Source organism: Myotis davidii, unplaced genomic scaffold, assembly GCF_000327345.1.
Source record: "Myotis davidii unplaced genomic scaffold, ASM32734v1 scaffold77, whole genome shotgun sequence".
Lineage (NCBI taxonomy): Eukaryota > Metazoa > Chordata > Mammalia > Chiroptera > Vespertilionidae > Myotis > Myotis davidii.
The window spans coordinates 3,650,323-3,663,765 of record NW_006289713.1 but is presented as its reverse complement, the minus strand read 5'-3'; the positions used below and the strand labels follow the sequence as shown (position 1 = coordinate 3,663,765).

Below are 13,443 nucleotides of genomic sequence, written 5' to 3'. Positions count from 1 at the left end.
CAGGAATTTAGTTCTGGCAGTTGGAAGCCCCAAATCAGGGTGCAGCATGGTCAGATTCTGGTGGGAACCCACTTCTGGGTTGTGGACTCACCTGGCGGAGAGCAGAGTGAGGCAGAAAGCTCCCCCCTGACCCTCAGAAGGGCACTGATCTCATTAATGGGGGCTCCACTTATGCCCTCACCTAATTCTAATCACCTCCCAAGGCTCCTCCTGGTAGCAGCACGTCAGGGTAGGGTTTCAACACGTGAATTTGGTGTGGGGGGGAGACAAGCATTCAGCCCCTAACATTTACCTTCTCAGTTTTCCATCCTAAGCCCTGTGTGAGTGCCCTGTGGCTGCCATAACAAATGTCCACAAACTATGGAGCTTAAAACAATAGAAATCTATTCTCTCCCAGTCCCGGAGGCCAGGAGTCTGAAGGTGTTGGCAAGGGCAGGCTCCTTCTAAGCAGGGGTGGGGGAAGATCTGGCCTGAGGGCCCTATAAGGCCCAAGAAATCACTTGGTCTGGCGCTGCCAAGACATTAGGGGTGAGTTAATTAAATGTTTGACCAAATATAGCAGGCTAATTTTTAAGTTGATAATTTTGTATGGCCCGCAAATGATGTTATAAATATCCAAATATGCCGAAACCGGTTTGGCTCAGTGGTTTGGCTCAGTGGATAGAGCGTTGGCCTGCAGACTGAAGGGTCCTAGGTTCGATTCCGGTCAAGGGCATGTACCTGGGTTGCGGGCACATCCCCAGTTGGGGGTGTGCAGGAGGCAGCTGATCGATGTTTCTCTCTCATCGATGTTTCTAACTCTCTATCTCTCTCCCTTCCTCTCTGTAAAAAATCAATAAAATATATCTTTAAAAAAATAAAAATAAATATCCAAATGTCCCTTGGCAGAAAAAATGTTCCCCACCCCTGCTTTAACGGCTCTAGGGGAGTGCTCCTTTTGCCTCTTCCAGCTCCTGGTGGCTCTTGGCAGTCTTTGGTGGTCTTAGGTTTATAGACCCATCACTTCGCCTCTGTTGTCACCTGGCCTTCCCCTCTGTGACTCCCATGTCTTGTCCTCTGTTCATAAGCAGAGGGCCCACCCTAATCCCATGTGACCTCCTCATAGCCTCACTATACACCTATAAAGACCCCGCTTCCTAGTAAGGTCACATTGAGATTTTCGGTGGATGTGAATATTCATGGGCGGGGGGGGGGGGGGCACTATTGAACTCAAAGCATCCTTTACTGCAGTCTGTTTCCTGTCTGGCCTTGGTTGATTCTGCTCCTCACCTCATTCTTGTTTGTTTTCATTCTGTGGCACATCTGCCAGTTCTGCACAGCATCCCTGACACCAACCTCTGTGCGTGTTCTATTCCACGCTGGTGGGAAAGGCGGCACCCCAATGTTCTGCGGCTGCGTTAAAGTATGACAAACCAGAGGGGAGATGAGGGGACGATAAGCTGGGAGGAATAATTAACAGAAAGGAATGTCACATGGATGGACTCACTCAAGCACATCACAATTTGTTACCAAAGACCCCTGGGATTCTACTTATTCGTGTTTCAGTTTTTTGCTTTAATAAAACATTCTAGTTAAGCACCGAACTTGTCAAGGCACGAAGATGGCATAAAAAAGATTTTGACTTTGAGGTATTGGCTGTTGTCCTTTTTGAGGTGAAAAGAAAGTAACAAGTCAAGTGTGTTGTGAGTGAGTGTTACAAACGAGGCAGTTTTTCTTTTTTAACAGGCAAAATTTTTAATCTTTTTATTAGAAAATGGACAAAAGACATGGAGAGATTTTTTTCAAAGACAATATAGAGATTTCATCTACAGTGATACCTCACGAGGTAGCTTTCCCACCAGGGGACAGAAGGAAGCTTCTTAAGAGTCCATAGGGTCACTTACTTGAAATCAGCACAGGGGCCACCGCGGTGCAGATTGCTTCGGGAATTATGTAAAAGGCGTTGTGCACTTGATTTTATTAGAATTATGGGGAAAGTTTTCTGAGGTCAGGTTTCATTATTTAAAAGCTGTCAGGGGCCTGAAGAAATCATGTAGCTCAGTGGTTGCATGGCCGTTAGCCCTAACTTCTTTTTTCTATTGAGAAATATTTTGTAATGCTTTTTTTTTTTCATATCCTGAAATGAAACTTAGACCAAACACATCCTACCTACACACTAATGGCAAAAAGTGAGCGTAATGCCCTAACTATAACATAAAAAATAAAAATCACTTACAGTAAAACAATATGGATTTCAAAAAGTAAATGTTTGAGTCTGACCATACAAGACACCATGATGAAGTGGTCAGACGCTTGTACCAGAGGGAGCATCACGGTGACACATGTGTGGCACATGGAGGCTTGAGTACCATGAAGGCACCACTGCTGGTGATGAGGTTTTCCAAAATGGTGAACAATTCTTAATCAAGTTCCAAACAGAAGAGGTGATGCTCTCTCCTTGATCATGTGGGAGTTGTACTCCTAGAATATCTGATGTATAGTACAGCTGTGCAAAGACAGAAGGTGGAGCTAGAGTCTAGACCAGTGATGGCGAAGCTATGACACGCGTGTCAGAGGTGACACGCGGACTCATCTTTTTGGTTGATTTTTCTTTTTAAAATGGCATTTAAATGTATAAAATAAATATCAAAAATATACATCTTTGTTTTACTATAGTTGCAAATATCAAAAAATTTCTACATGTGACACGGCACCAGAGTTAAGTTAGGGTTTTTCAAAAGGTTCACCATCACTGGTCTAGGCCCATAAGTTATAGGAGGATTTCCATTTACATGAAGGTCTGGTGGGACATCGGAAAGTGGAAGGCTTTAGGGAATTCTTCATTTGGGCGACTGCTGCAGCCATTGAACCCCTGCAAACTTCCAGAATACCCTCTAAGAGGCAGCACCACCCCTGCCGAAGACTACTGATTTTTTAAGCGATATGATGCCGAGAGATGGGAAGTGCTTGCATTCCTATCCTGTGTCACACACCCACCACTGGGTTAGGGATGGGGGATGGAAGCACCCCCAGGGGACCCTGTCACCTGAGTATAGGGCTTCTTTTTGTCAATAGAGACCCTGCTGGCCCTCAGCCTTTCTTGCTGAGGGACAGTGGGGGTTGGAAAACAGAAGCTTCTAAGCTAAGTAACCTTGTGAGCTGCTGAGTCACCTGAGCTCTGGAGTCCTGGGAGGAGGAAAGAGGACTCTGCCAGTGATCCAGACCTCACTTTGACGGCGGAGTGTTCAGAACACATACTTTGCAGTCAGATGGGCCTGGGTCCAAGTCCTGGCTCTGCCACCAACTGGCCGGGTGTTTTTGAGCCAATGGATTAATTGCTCTCTGAGCCTCAGTTTCCTCATCTGTAAACAGGGTTAATAATATTACCCAATTGTAGGGTGGTTGAGAATCATTAGTGAGAACGATGCATATAACATGCTAACTTAGCACAGGTACCTGGGAGACATGGAAAGTCCTGCTCAGTGATCATAAGTTTATAGAAAGCCACAGCCTGGGGGAGGGTGGGGCAAAGAAAACCCTTTTCAATGAATCCTCCACATTTTTAACTTGTTTTACAATTTGTGGTTTTTAGGGTATTCACACAGTTGGGCAACCAACATTGCTATCGAATTCCAGAAAGCTTTCATCACCCCAGAAAGAAGCCCCATATCCATTAGTGGTCACTCTTCATTCCCTCCTCCCTTCAGCTCCTGGCAACCACTTTCTGTTCCTGTTCATTTGCCCATTCTGGGCATTCCATGTAAATGGAAACACACAATGCCCCGTCTTTGTGACTACTTTCACTCAGCGTAGTTTTCTTAGTTTCATCCACATCGTAGCATGTGTCAGGACTTCATCCCCTTTCATGGCTGAATAATATTTTATTGTTTGAGATACCACATTTGTCTATCCATTCATCGGCTGATGGATATTTGTTGTTCTCACATTTTGCTGTTATGAATAATATCCACTTTCAGGGCACTAGCCCTGGGCACGTTGTGGGTGTTGATTGAGAACTAGGGGAGTCTGTTCTGAATCTGCTCCTTTGGGTGAAAGGACCTGAATAAGATGGGCCTGGGTTTGGATCTGATTCCATATCAGTCACTGTGTGCCTTAACCTCTCTGAATCCCAGTTTCCTCATCGGGGAAATGGATGATTATGAGGAATCAAGACTGTGCTCATACATGATTATCACACAGTATGTATTCAACATTTGTCTCAAGCCAACCTCTTTAATGCCTTATTTATTACCCTCTGGCCAGAGTAGGGCATGTCCTTCCGCTCTGCTCAAATTTACAGAATCTAGCTGGGCTGTAGTGAGGGGCACCCTGGAGCTGGCTGTGCACCTGAGGACCAGCTGTGCGCAGCTCTTCCCAAATCTGTATTCAGTGTGTCACATTGGCAGCTTGAAATCAACACAGTAGGAGCATTTGCACCCTGAAAATCAGCAAACCTTCCAATGAGGGCTTCCCCCACCCTGAGAGCCAGTTGTTAAATACTAACCAGCACACCACAGGTTCTAGTACTTTCTGTTAAGCTGGCCTGAGTAGCAACAGGACACAGACATCAGGAGAGGGTCAGATGAGACAAGGCCAGGGTTAAGCCCAAATGTGCTAGAGCAGAAGTGGTTTTCTGCCCACCAGCCTCTCCCACTCCTGGCTGCAGGGCCTGACACCCACTCTAGAGTCTAGAAGTTCCACGTCCTCACTGTTCCAGTCTCTTTCAATGCTCCACTGTTGGCAACAGGACCTGGAGGAAGTCTGCCGGAAATACAACAGCTATCATATAATCAAGTGGAGATAGACCTAAGTAAGAATCAGATAAACATGCTGAGGATGGGGCATAGAAAGAGTTTGGGTCCTCAGTGGTATCATTATGCCCTGAACCAGCCCTGGAACTGCCTGCCTCTGGACTTCCCACTTGCATTAGTAAAACTACTTTGTTGTTTGAGCCATTTCTAGTTAACTGTTCTACTACTTGCAGCCCAAATCATTCTGATACAGATGCCAACACAAAAAGAGGGGAGGACACTGGGGTTCCAAAGAGATTAGAAGGTAAATTCTGAGCTTAACATTTAGAAGGCAAGAATACACCCTAGGGGTGACCAGGGAAGGATTCTTCCAATTCAGAGAGTGGCAGGAAAATGGAAAAATTCTTAGAAAAAACATAATTGACAAAACTGACTCAAAAAGGAATAGAAAGTCTGAATAGTCCTATAACCAATTAAGAAATTAAACGTAGTTTAAAATCTTCCTACAAAGAGCATACCAGACCCAGATGATTTCTACCAAACATGTAGAGTCTATCATTCTATTCTTATATGAACTCTTCTAAGGAATACAGAAAGAAGAAATATTTCCAAACTTGTTTTATAAGGCCAGTATTATCATGATATCAAACCTGAAGAGAATAGTATAAGAATGGAAAATTATAGGTCAAAGTCATCCATGAAAATAGACACAAAAATTTTGCACACAATAGTAGCAAGCTCAATTTTTGATATATAAAAAAGAATAATGCTAAAATCAACTTTCTTTCATAATAAAATTTCTTGGCAACTTGAGAACAAAATTAAACTTTCCTAATATGATAAAGCATATCTGTCAAAATGCTACAGTTAACGTCATTCTTAATGATGCACATTCAAAGCAGTCTTTAAAATCATGAACAAGACAAGGTTAACTCTATCTTTGCTTCTGTTCATCACTGTACTGGGGGAGCTACCAGACTAGGGAAATAAGAAAAGTAATAAAAGTTGTCAGGTTTGGAAAGGAAGAAACAAAACTATCATTATTCTCAGATGATGTGACTACATTAAAACTTGCATCTACAGGAAAAAATTAGACATGGCAAAACAGTTTTTAACAAGGTCATGTCCATAATTAACAACTCAAATCTAAGAGCCAGGGGAATGAACAAAGCAGCAAGGATCATGACTTAGACAAGAGGCACAGAGTACCATCAGCAAGAACAGAACCCAGCAGCTTTCAACCAATGTTCCCCAATTTTTAAAACATGCAATACCTGTCTATCTAGTCAGGGAGACTGACCTCTTTTCCCTTAGATTGTCAAATTAAAAAAAAAAGACAACAACTTTTTAAAACATGCAATACCTGTCTATCTAGTCATGGGGACTGACCTCTTTTCCCTTAGATTGTCAAATTAAAAAAATGACAACAGCCAACACAATGATAGCCATCCAGTGTGAATGAATCAAAATTATACCTATTTTTTCTCAGATTAGCAAAAAATAGGATGTATTTTTTGGTGTGCCACAAAATTTTAGTAATTAGTTTATGTGTGCCATGAGATGAAAAAGGTTGAAAATTGCTGATAGAACTCATCACAGAGCCACTGGACCCTGGGGTTCTGGGCCAGAATTGGTACAGGAATGTGGGTGGGTCTCAGGCCAGGCATAACTGCAGTTCCACCTGGTAGGAGAGGAGGCATGGAGGGTGGGGAGCAAGGCAAATGCCTTATAAATTTATTGCTTCACTCCCTTTCCATCCTGGCAATACTGTCTCTGGGTCTCTTTTAATCCAGCTACTATGCAACCAAATGATTGGTTAGATGCTTTCATGTTTGAAAGAAACAGACACACACACATCCAATGACCTTGCTCTGATGCTGGCAAGTCAGGAACTTCTGTACCTTTCTTTTTCCAGGTTTCTCTTGCCTGACTCCCTCTCACCTCCCCAGAAGAAAGGATCTGATGGAATAGAGCCTGTCTTGTCTCCTGCACTCATCACCTCTTGTTCTAATTATCCGCTGCTGCCTAACAAACTACCCCAAACCTAGTGGCTATAAGAAGAAAAAAAAATATTATGGCGACAAATCTGATTTGAGCAGGGGTTGGTAGGCCGCTCATCTCTGCTCTATGTGGATTTTAGCTGGGGCAGCTCAAAGTCTGAGGGTGACTCGTGCTGGGAGCTGGGCTCAGCTGAAGTTTCTCTCACTCTCAGGTCTGGCGGACCTCAGTTCAGACACCCACATGGGACTTCTCCATGGTGGCTGGCTGCCAGGAGTGAACATCCTAACAGAACCAGGTGGAAGATACATCACCTTGTATGATCTGTCCTCGGTTGTCACATAGAGTCACTTTGACCATTGTCACAAGCCCACTCCCACTCAAGGGAAGGAAATCTAGATCTCACTTCTTTTGGGAGAAGTGGTAAAGTCCCACTGTAAGAGGAGCATGTGGGGTGGGAGATACTGTTGCAGCCACTTTGGGTAATCTGGTCCACTCTTTCTATCCCTGCTCCTAGCCTCCCGATTTGCTTGCTAGCAAACCAATCCCCTTCCCATAGGGGAAGCCCATGACCTGGCCCATCTGTCTAGCCCAGGGGTGGAATCCCCTTCCCATAGGGGAAGCCCATGACCTGGGCTGGCCAACTGTAACCATCATCTGTCTAGCCACAGGGCTTGGGCCACCCGAGGGCCGTAGTTTGCCCACAGCTGGTCTAGCCGCAGGGCTTGGGCCAGGGGTGAGCATTGGATCCAAATCAGCTCAACTGCAGCCAAGCCCTTCTCGCCCTGTGGTCAGAAACCCCACAGCAGGGGGAAGCTGCACACGAAGGACACACAGCAGAGCTGCACAGACAACGCTATGCAGTTGCTGAACAACCCTGGACTCTTCAGACTTCTTATGTGAAATGAAACCCTTAGCTGGATAAGCCGTGGGGGTAGGTTTTCTGTTACAGCTGAATACAATCCTAATTTATACGTGGAACAAATGGCCACTCTCACATTCACCCCAAATTCATCACTGACACAGTCATAAAGCCCAGGAACCATGATGGGGGTGATTCTTTATTTGAATAAATATTCACAAAGGGACTCACTTTCACTCATCTTTCAAAGCTGGTCCCTTCCAAGCATTGGGAGTAAAAACCTCAATAAACTTATTTTGCATGAACGAGTGAAGGGACCAGGTTAGCAAAAGCCATGATGAGAATGGCTCCAGTGTTGGATAAATCTGAGTTCGAGTTCACTCCCACCACTCACCTACTGAGTGATCTTGGCCCATTAATTTCTCGGTCTCGGTTTCCTCATCTGTAAAGTGGGGATTATATGACTACCTCAAAGGATTGTCATGAGGATTAACAGATTGAATGAGAGTTTACTGCTACTGTTGTTATTGAAACTGGTAGGAGGTGAGGACAGTAATGAGGGGAGAAGAGGTAGAGGATAACCTGTGAGGTGTCAAACTCCCCCCCACCCCCCTGATGGGGTGGGACCTGGTTCTACCATCCTCGAGCTACTTCAGGCAGGGCAGTTTGGGCGGGTCAGCTGGCAGTACTTCCACTGTCACACCTAGGACCACTCACGTGGCTGTAGTCATCTTGTGGTTCATTGGGTATCTTGTGGTTAAAGATGGCCCTCCCACATACCTGGTGGGTAGTGCTGGCTATTGGCACAGCGTCCATGGCTCTCCTCTGCTCCAAGTGGCTTCATTCTCCATAGACACATCGGGCATCTTCACAGTGTTCTGAGAAGGTGAGAGTGGGACCGCAATGTCTCTCGAGAGACTGAGGCCACAAGTCACACATCATCACTTCCCCCGCGTTCTATTGGCCAAAGTGCTCTGCAGATTTGCCAAGTCACATTGCAGAGGAGCAGGTACACAGGCAGCTTATTTCAGCACCAAATTGGGTATCACTTTCTCCCCAACCATATCATCCCCTTGACAATCCCCCCAAATCTTCAGGGTTTTTTTCCCCCCTCTGGATAGTTTCCTACTGTTTTAACACATTACCACACACTTAGTTACTTAAAACAACATAATGTATTATCTTAAAGCTCTGGAGGCCAGCAGTCCAAAATAGCCCTGCAGGACTGTGTTTCTTCTGGAGGTTCTAGAGGTGAATTCATTCTCTTGCTTTTCCAGTTTCTAGAGACGCCACATTCCTTGGTTTGTGGCCCCTTATCCACCTGTAAAGCCAGCAGGTAGCATCTTTCCTCTCGGGCTGCCTGCCTCCTTCTTATCAGGACATTTAGGATTGCATCAGGGCGTGGCTGGGTGATCCAGGGTAATCCCCTCCATCCCAGCGCCCTTAACTGATCATGTCTGGAAAGTGTCTTTTGCCAAGGGTGGCACATTACCTGGTAAGGTAAGTAGTCACAGGTCCCAGGGACCAGGCCCTGGACATCCCGGGGGTGTTATTCCATCTACCACAGACTCTCATACTTTCTTTCTAATCTGGTAGTTTCCAAACTTTTTTGAACATATTCCAATATGAGCTTGTTTTTTTGTTTGTTTGTTTGTTTGTTTTTGAAAACTGCCCCAGTGTATGTAATTAAAGCCTGGGCTCCAGACCAAATTACCAGCCCCCACCTCCTGGCTGCACTGCCATGGCCAGACTTCTTAGCCTCTCCACACCTTCGTTTCCTCACCTGCAGGATGTGGGTGTTCGTGTCCTGTGGCTGCCATAACAAACTGGCACAGCCTGGGTGGTTTAAACAACAGGCATCGATTGTCTCAGTTCTGGAGGCTGTAAATCCAAGATCAAGTTCCTGGCTGATGGGTGTCTGGGGAAAGCCCTCTATCTGGCTTGTAGTTTATTTCCTTCCCGCCATGTCTTTACGTGGGGGGCAGAGAGAAAAAGCTGTCTTATGTTTCCTCTGAAGGACAATAATCCTCTAGGACCTCATTTCTTTATTATTTCATTACTGCCAATTCAGCCATATTGGGGGTTAGGGCTTCAACATATGCATTTGGTGGGCGAACACAATTCAGTGCATCACAGGGATAATAACATCACATAGAGCTGTGAGGAGCAAATGGAGGAATAGCTGTAAAAGGCTTAGAGCAGGGCTGTGCCGTGTAGGCAGTATAAGGACTAGCTATTGTTACTAATCTCACTTACAAAGCATATATCTGTAGTCTGTTACTACCATTTTCTGCACGTAGTCAAACATAAAAGAGAAACTTTAAGAGGAGGAGATTCATTGAAGTTGAAATTATAATAGTTTCTCCTGCAGTTCCAGTGGATCATCTTGTATCTGTCTCAGGGTGCATCTGCCTCGCTGTCCTAGCCTGGGGTCGGTCACTCGTGGCAGCTTCCCGAACCCATCCCAGCGTTACTGAGTCAGCCCCCCTGGTGGAGGAGCCTAATATCTGCATTTTCAAAACATGCCGGTGTGTCTTGCTGTAGTCAAGAGTGAGAAAACACCCCAAGACCCACGTATATCCCCCGACCTCACAGCCTCCACGTCAAGGTCATTCCCACCCATCTGAGTGAAACCATAGCTGATGAACAGCAAGGTCTTATATTCATGAGGTTGCAGTCACCACGCCAGCATCCAAACCAACCAGGCACCCCCACAACAGTCCTGTCTCTGTCCTTGAGATGTGAAACCATTTTGAAAGTTTGAGATTCAAGTCACAGACGGGGCCAATACTTTTGTTTAAAGAGGGATGTTTCCGCGTTCTCGGTCTCCAGCGAAGCCTTTTGACCTTCAGCACTGATGCCGGGCTCCCCTCCTCACTATTAGCACCGCCATGGTCAGCGCGTACCCCGGTTCCTGAGGCCCAGTTGCGTGAGAGATCTGTATTCATTTCAGAAATGGGAAAAACACACTTTCCAAGTCCTTTTCATTCATTTCCCCCGCCTTTTCTCAACTGGCCAGCGGGGTGGACTGCATTTGGGCTGAGGGCAAATGCGGCTGCCCCCAGGGAGTCAGCTTCTCGGAGACTCCAAAGCCCCAGCGTCCTCTCTGTCGGGGAACAGATTCACAGGTTGCCCTTCGCCTCTCAGGAAACATTGCCCAGCAGCCCTGGAGCTGATGCAGTATCAGAGAAACCCACTCCCATACCTGGTTTGCATTTGCTGGGTCTCTGATGGAAAATACAACAGGGCAGTGACCTCTGACCTTCCAGCCACATAGCCAGAAAGTAAGCTCTAGGGGTGTGAGAATTAGAAGAAATTAATTTTTTGCTTCCCTGCCCAGCTTCCTCCCTTCCTCCTGCCTCCTTTCTGCTTTCTCCCTTTCTTTTCTCCATGCTTCCATTAATCTATTTTTAACTGAAAAAATAATTTATGCAAATAATGAAACCCAAATGCTACAGAAAAATATGCAATGAAAAGTAAGTCTCCTTCCACCCCAAATCTTTTTTTTAAAAGGCTTTTTCAAAGCTAAGCAAAGTCATCAGTTTCCTATGTGCATTTTCAGAAATCCTCCCCTACCCACATATGTATGTGTGTATGTACATATATCCCCATACATATATGCATATATATGTGTGTTCGTCATACATTAAACATTTCTTCTTACGTAAGTGAGAGCATTCATGCACCTTGCCCTTTTTCCTTAATTTATCTCAGAGAGAGCCCTGCATCATCTCTCACAGATCCTCCTCTTCTGTTTGTCTGACTATGTGCTGGTTGGCGGTCTCTGAGTGCCAGGCTGCGTTTATCCGCTCCTCCCTCCCACAGACATGAGGCTGTTCTTGGTCTTCGCTATAGCAAACAGAACTGCGTGGAGCATCGCTCCTTGCACGCCTGTGAAAAGTGCATTGGCACACACATGCCCAGGTACTGGTCAGAAGGGACCCTAAGAGGTTCCGCTGCACAGAGGGGCTTGCATCTCAGTGCTGTCATTTCATGGCCCTCCAAAGGGGCTGCCCCACTCAGTCCTGCCCACCATGCATCAGAGCAACCCCCTGCTCCTAACGCCATGCGCGCGCCATGGGCCAGGAGCCCTTCCGGAGTCCCAGGGAATTCACTCATTAGAGAGCAAAGGTGTTCAATTGGTTTGATTTTAAAATGACAAAATCTGCCTCTTCAACTCTTGGTTTGGGAATGTGAGCCTTTTGCTAGAAACACCGTTATTAACACAAACAAACAAGTAAATAAGAGGACCGGTTAGAAAGGGCATCTTTAGAGCATCGTCAGAACTGCTGTCTGCACCGAGGGAGCCAGCGAGACTAGATCCAGATCCTCCTGTGCTGCCAGAGCTCACCCGGCCCGACGGAGACATGAAATGGACACCACCCTTGCCAGCGCAGCAACAGCTACAAGTCCGCTCCTCTGAGCTCTTCAGTGCCGGGGTCACCAGAAGGGGGTTCTACGCGTTCCCCCTGGGTCTCTGAGATGCACAGAGAGAAGGAGCAGTGCCAGATGTGTTCTCTGGAGCAGAAGCTGCGGGGGAATGGGGCAAGGCCCCCTGCCCAGCTGGACGGAGCAGCCTTAGGCCGCCTCACAGACTGGCCTTGCTTCCTCGAGCACAGCTATTTCCTGTGGACAATGGCCTGGCCCACTGGCCACCACAAACCGCCTTGCCGAGCCCACCCGTTCACACCGGAAAGACTGATCTCGGGGTTATTTATAGACTCGAATTCCACAGAAACCATTGTGTCTGCTGTTGCTGTGGCAACAGGGACGTGGCGTGAGCATTGGGCTTGCAAGGACCAGGGAGGCCTGGAAGGCAGTGGATTTCCACTCTGGGAACCCCGCTCACCCACAGTCAGGAGTCACCCAGCTTTCAGAGGTGCTTCCAGGGAGGGGGCTGGCTCCTGTCCCAGAAAACAGCAGCACCTGGGTGTTTAGCTGCTGGCTGGTTACTGGGTATTGTTCAAACCTCTGATGAAATCATCCAGAACAATGTCCCCAAGCCTGGCAGAAGCACCCGGGAGAGGAGGAGCCTGCGCTGCTTCAGGCTCCTGTGTTTTGCTTTCTGGAATGGTGAGAAAGCCACCGGACTCAATAATCTAAACATACAGAGAGGGTTCGAACTCTCACTCGTGCTCTTGCACCCTAAGTGTCCACTTTCATTAGCTTCTTAATTTCTTTTGTTGTTATTGTTAATCCTCACCCAAGGATATTTTTTCAATTGATTTTTAGAGAAGGAAGGGGGAGAGACAGATAGAGAGAAACATCAATGTGAGAGAGACACATTGATTGATTTTCTTCCACGCATGCCCAGACCAGGGCTGGGGATTGAGTCTGCAACTGACGTACATGCCCTTGATGGGAATTGAACCTAGGACTCTTCAATCCACAGGCCAACGCTCTAGCCACTGAGCCAAACTGGCAAGGGCTTCCTTTTTTTCTTAATGGAGATGAAAACACATACGATGTATTTCTTGTCCTTCCTTTTCAAAAATAGGAATACTACATCCACTCTCAGGCACCTGCCTTTTTCATTTAACAGTATATTCTAAAGGTGTCCTCAAGTCTGTAGCTTACTGCTTCTCCTCCTCCTCCTCCATCTCCATCACCTCCTCCTCCATCTCTATCTCCTCCTCCTTCCTCTTCTACCTTTATCTCCTCCATTTCCATCTCCTCCTCTTTCATCTCCACTTCCTCCTCCTCCTCCTCTACTTTCATCTCCTCCTCCTTCTCCATCGCCTCCTCCTTTATGTCCATCTCCTCCTTCTCCATCTTCATCATGATCTTTTCCATCTCCCTCTCTTCCCCTCCATCTCCTCCTCCATCTTTATCTCCTCCTCCTTAATCTACATC

The 13,443-nt window shown here is 46.4% G+C and overlaps 1 long non-coding RNA gene across 1 annotated transcript in view; it reads left to right on the top strand.

The window, feature by feature from the left end:
* Nucleotides 1-6,715, top strand: part of LOC107182858 — a 27,461-nt gene extending 20,746 nt beyond the window's left edge. The window contains exon 3 of the long non-coding RNA XR_001513618.1: nucleotides 6,646-6,715. This is a non-coding gene — a long non-coding RNA (uncharacterized LOC107182858). The remainder of the gene's footprint in view (nucleotides 1-6,645) is intronic.
* The last annotated feature ends 6,728 nt before the right edge of the window (nucleotides 6,716-13,443 follow it).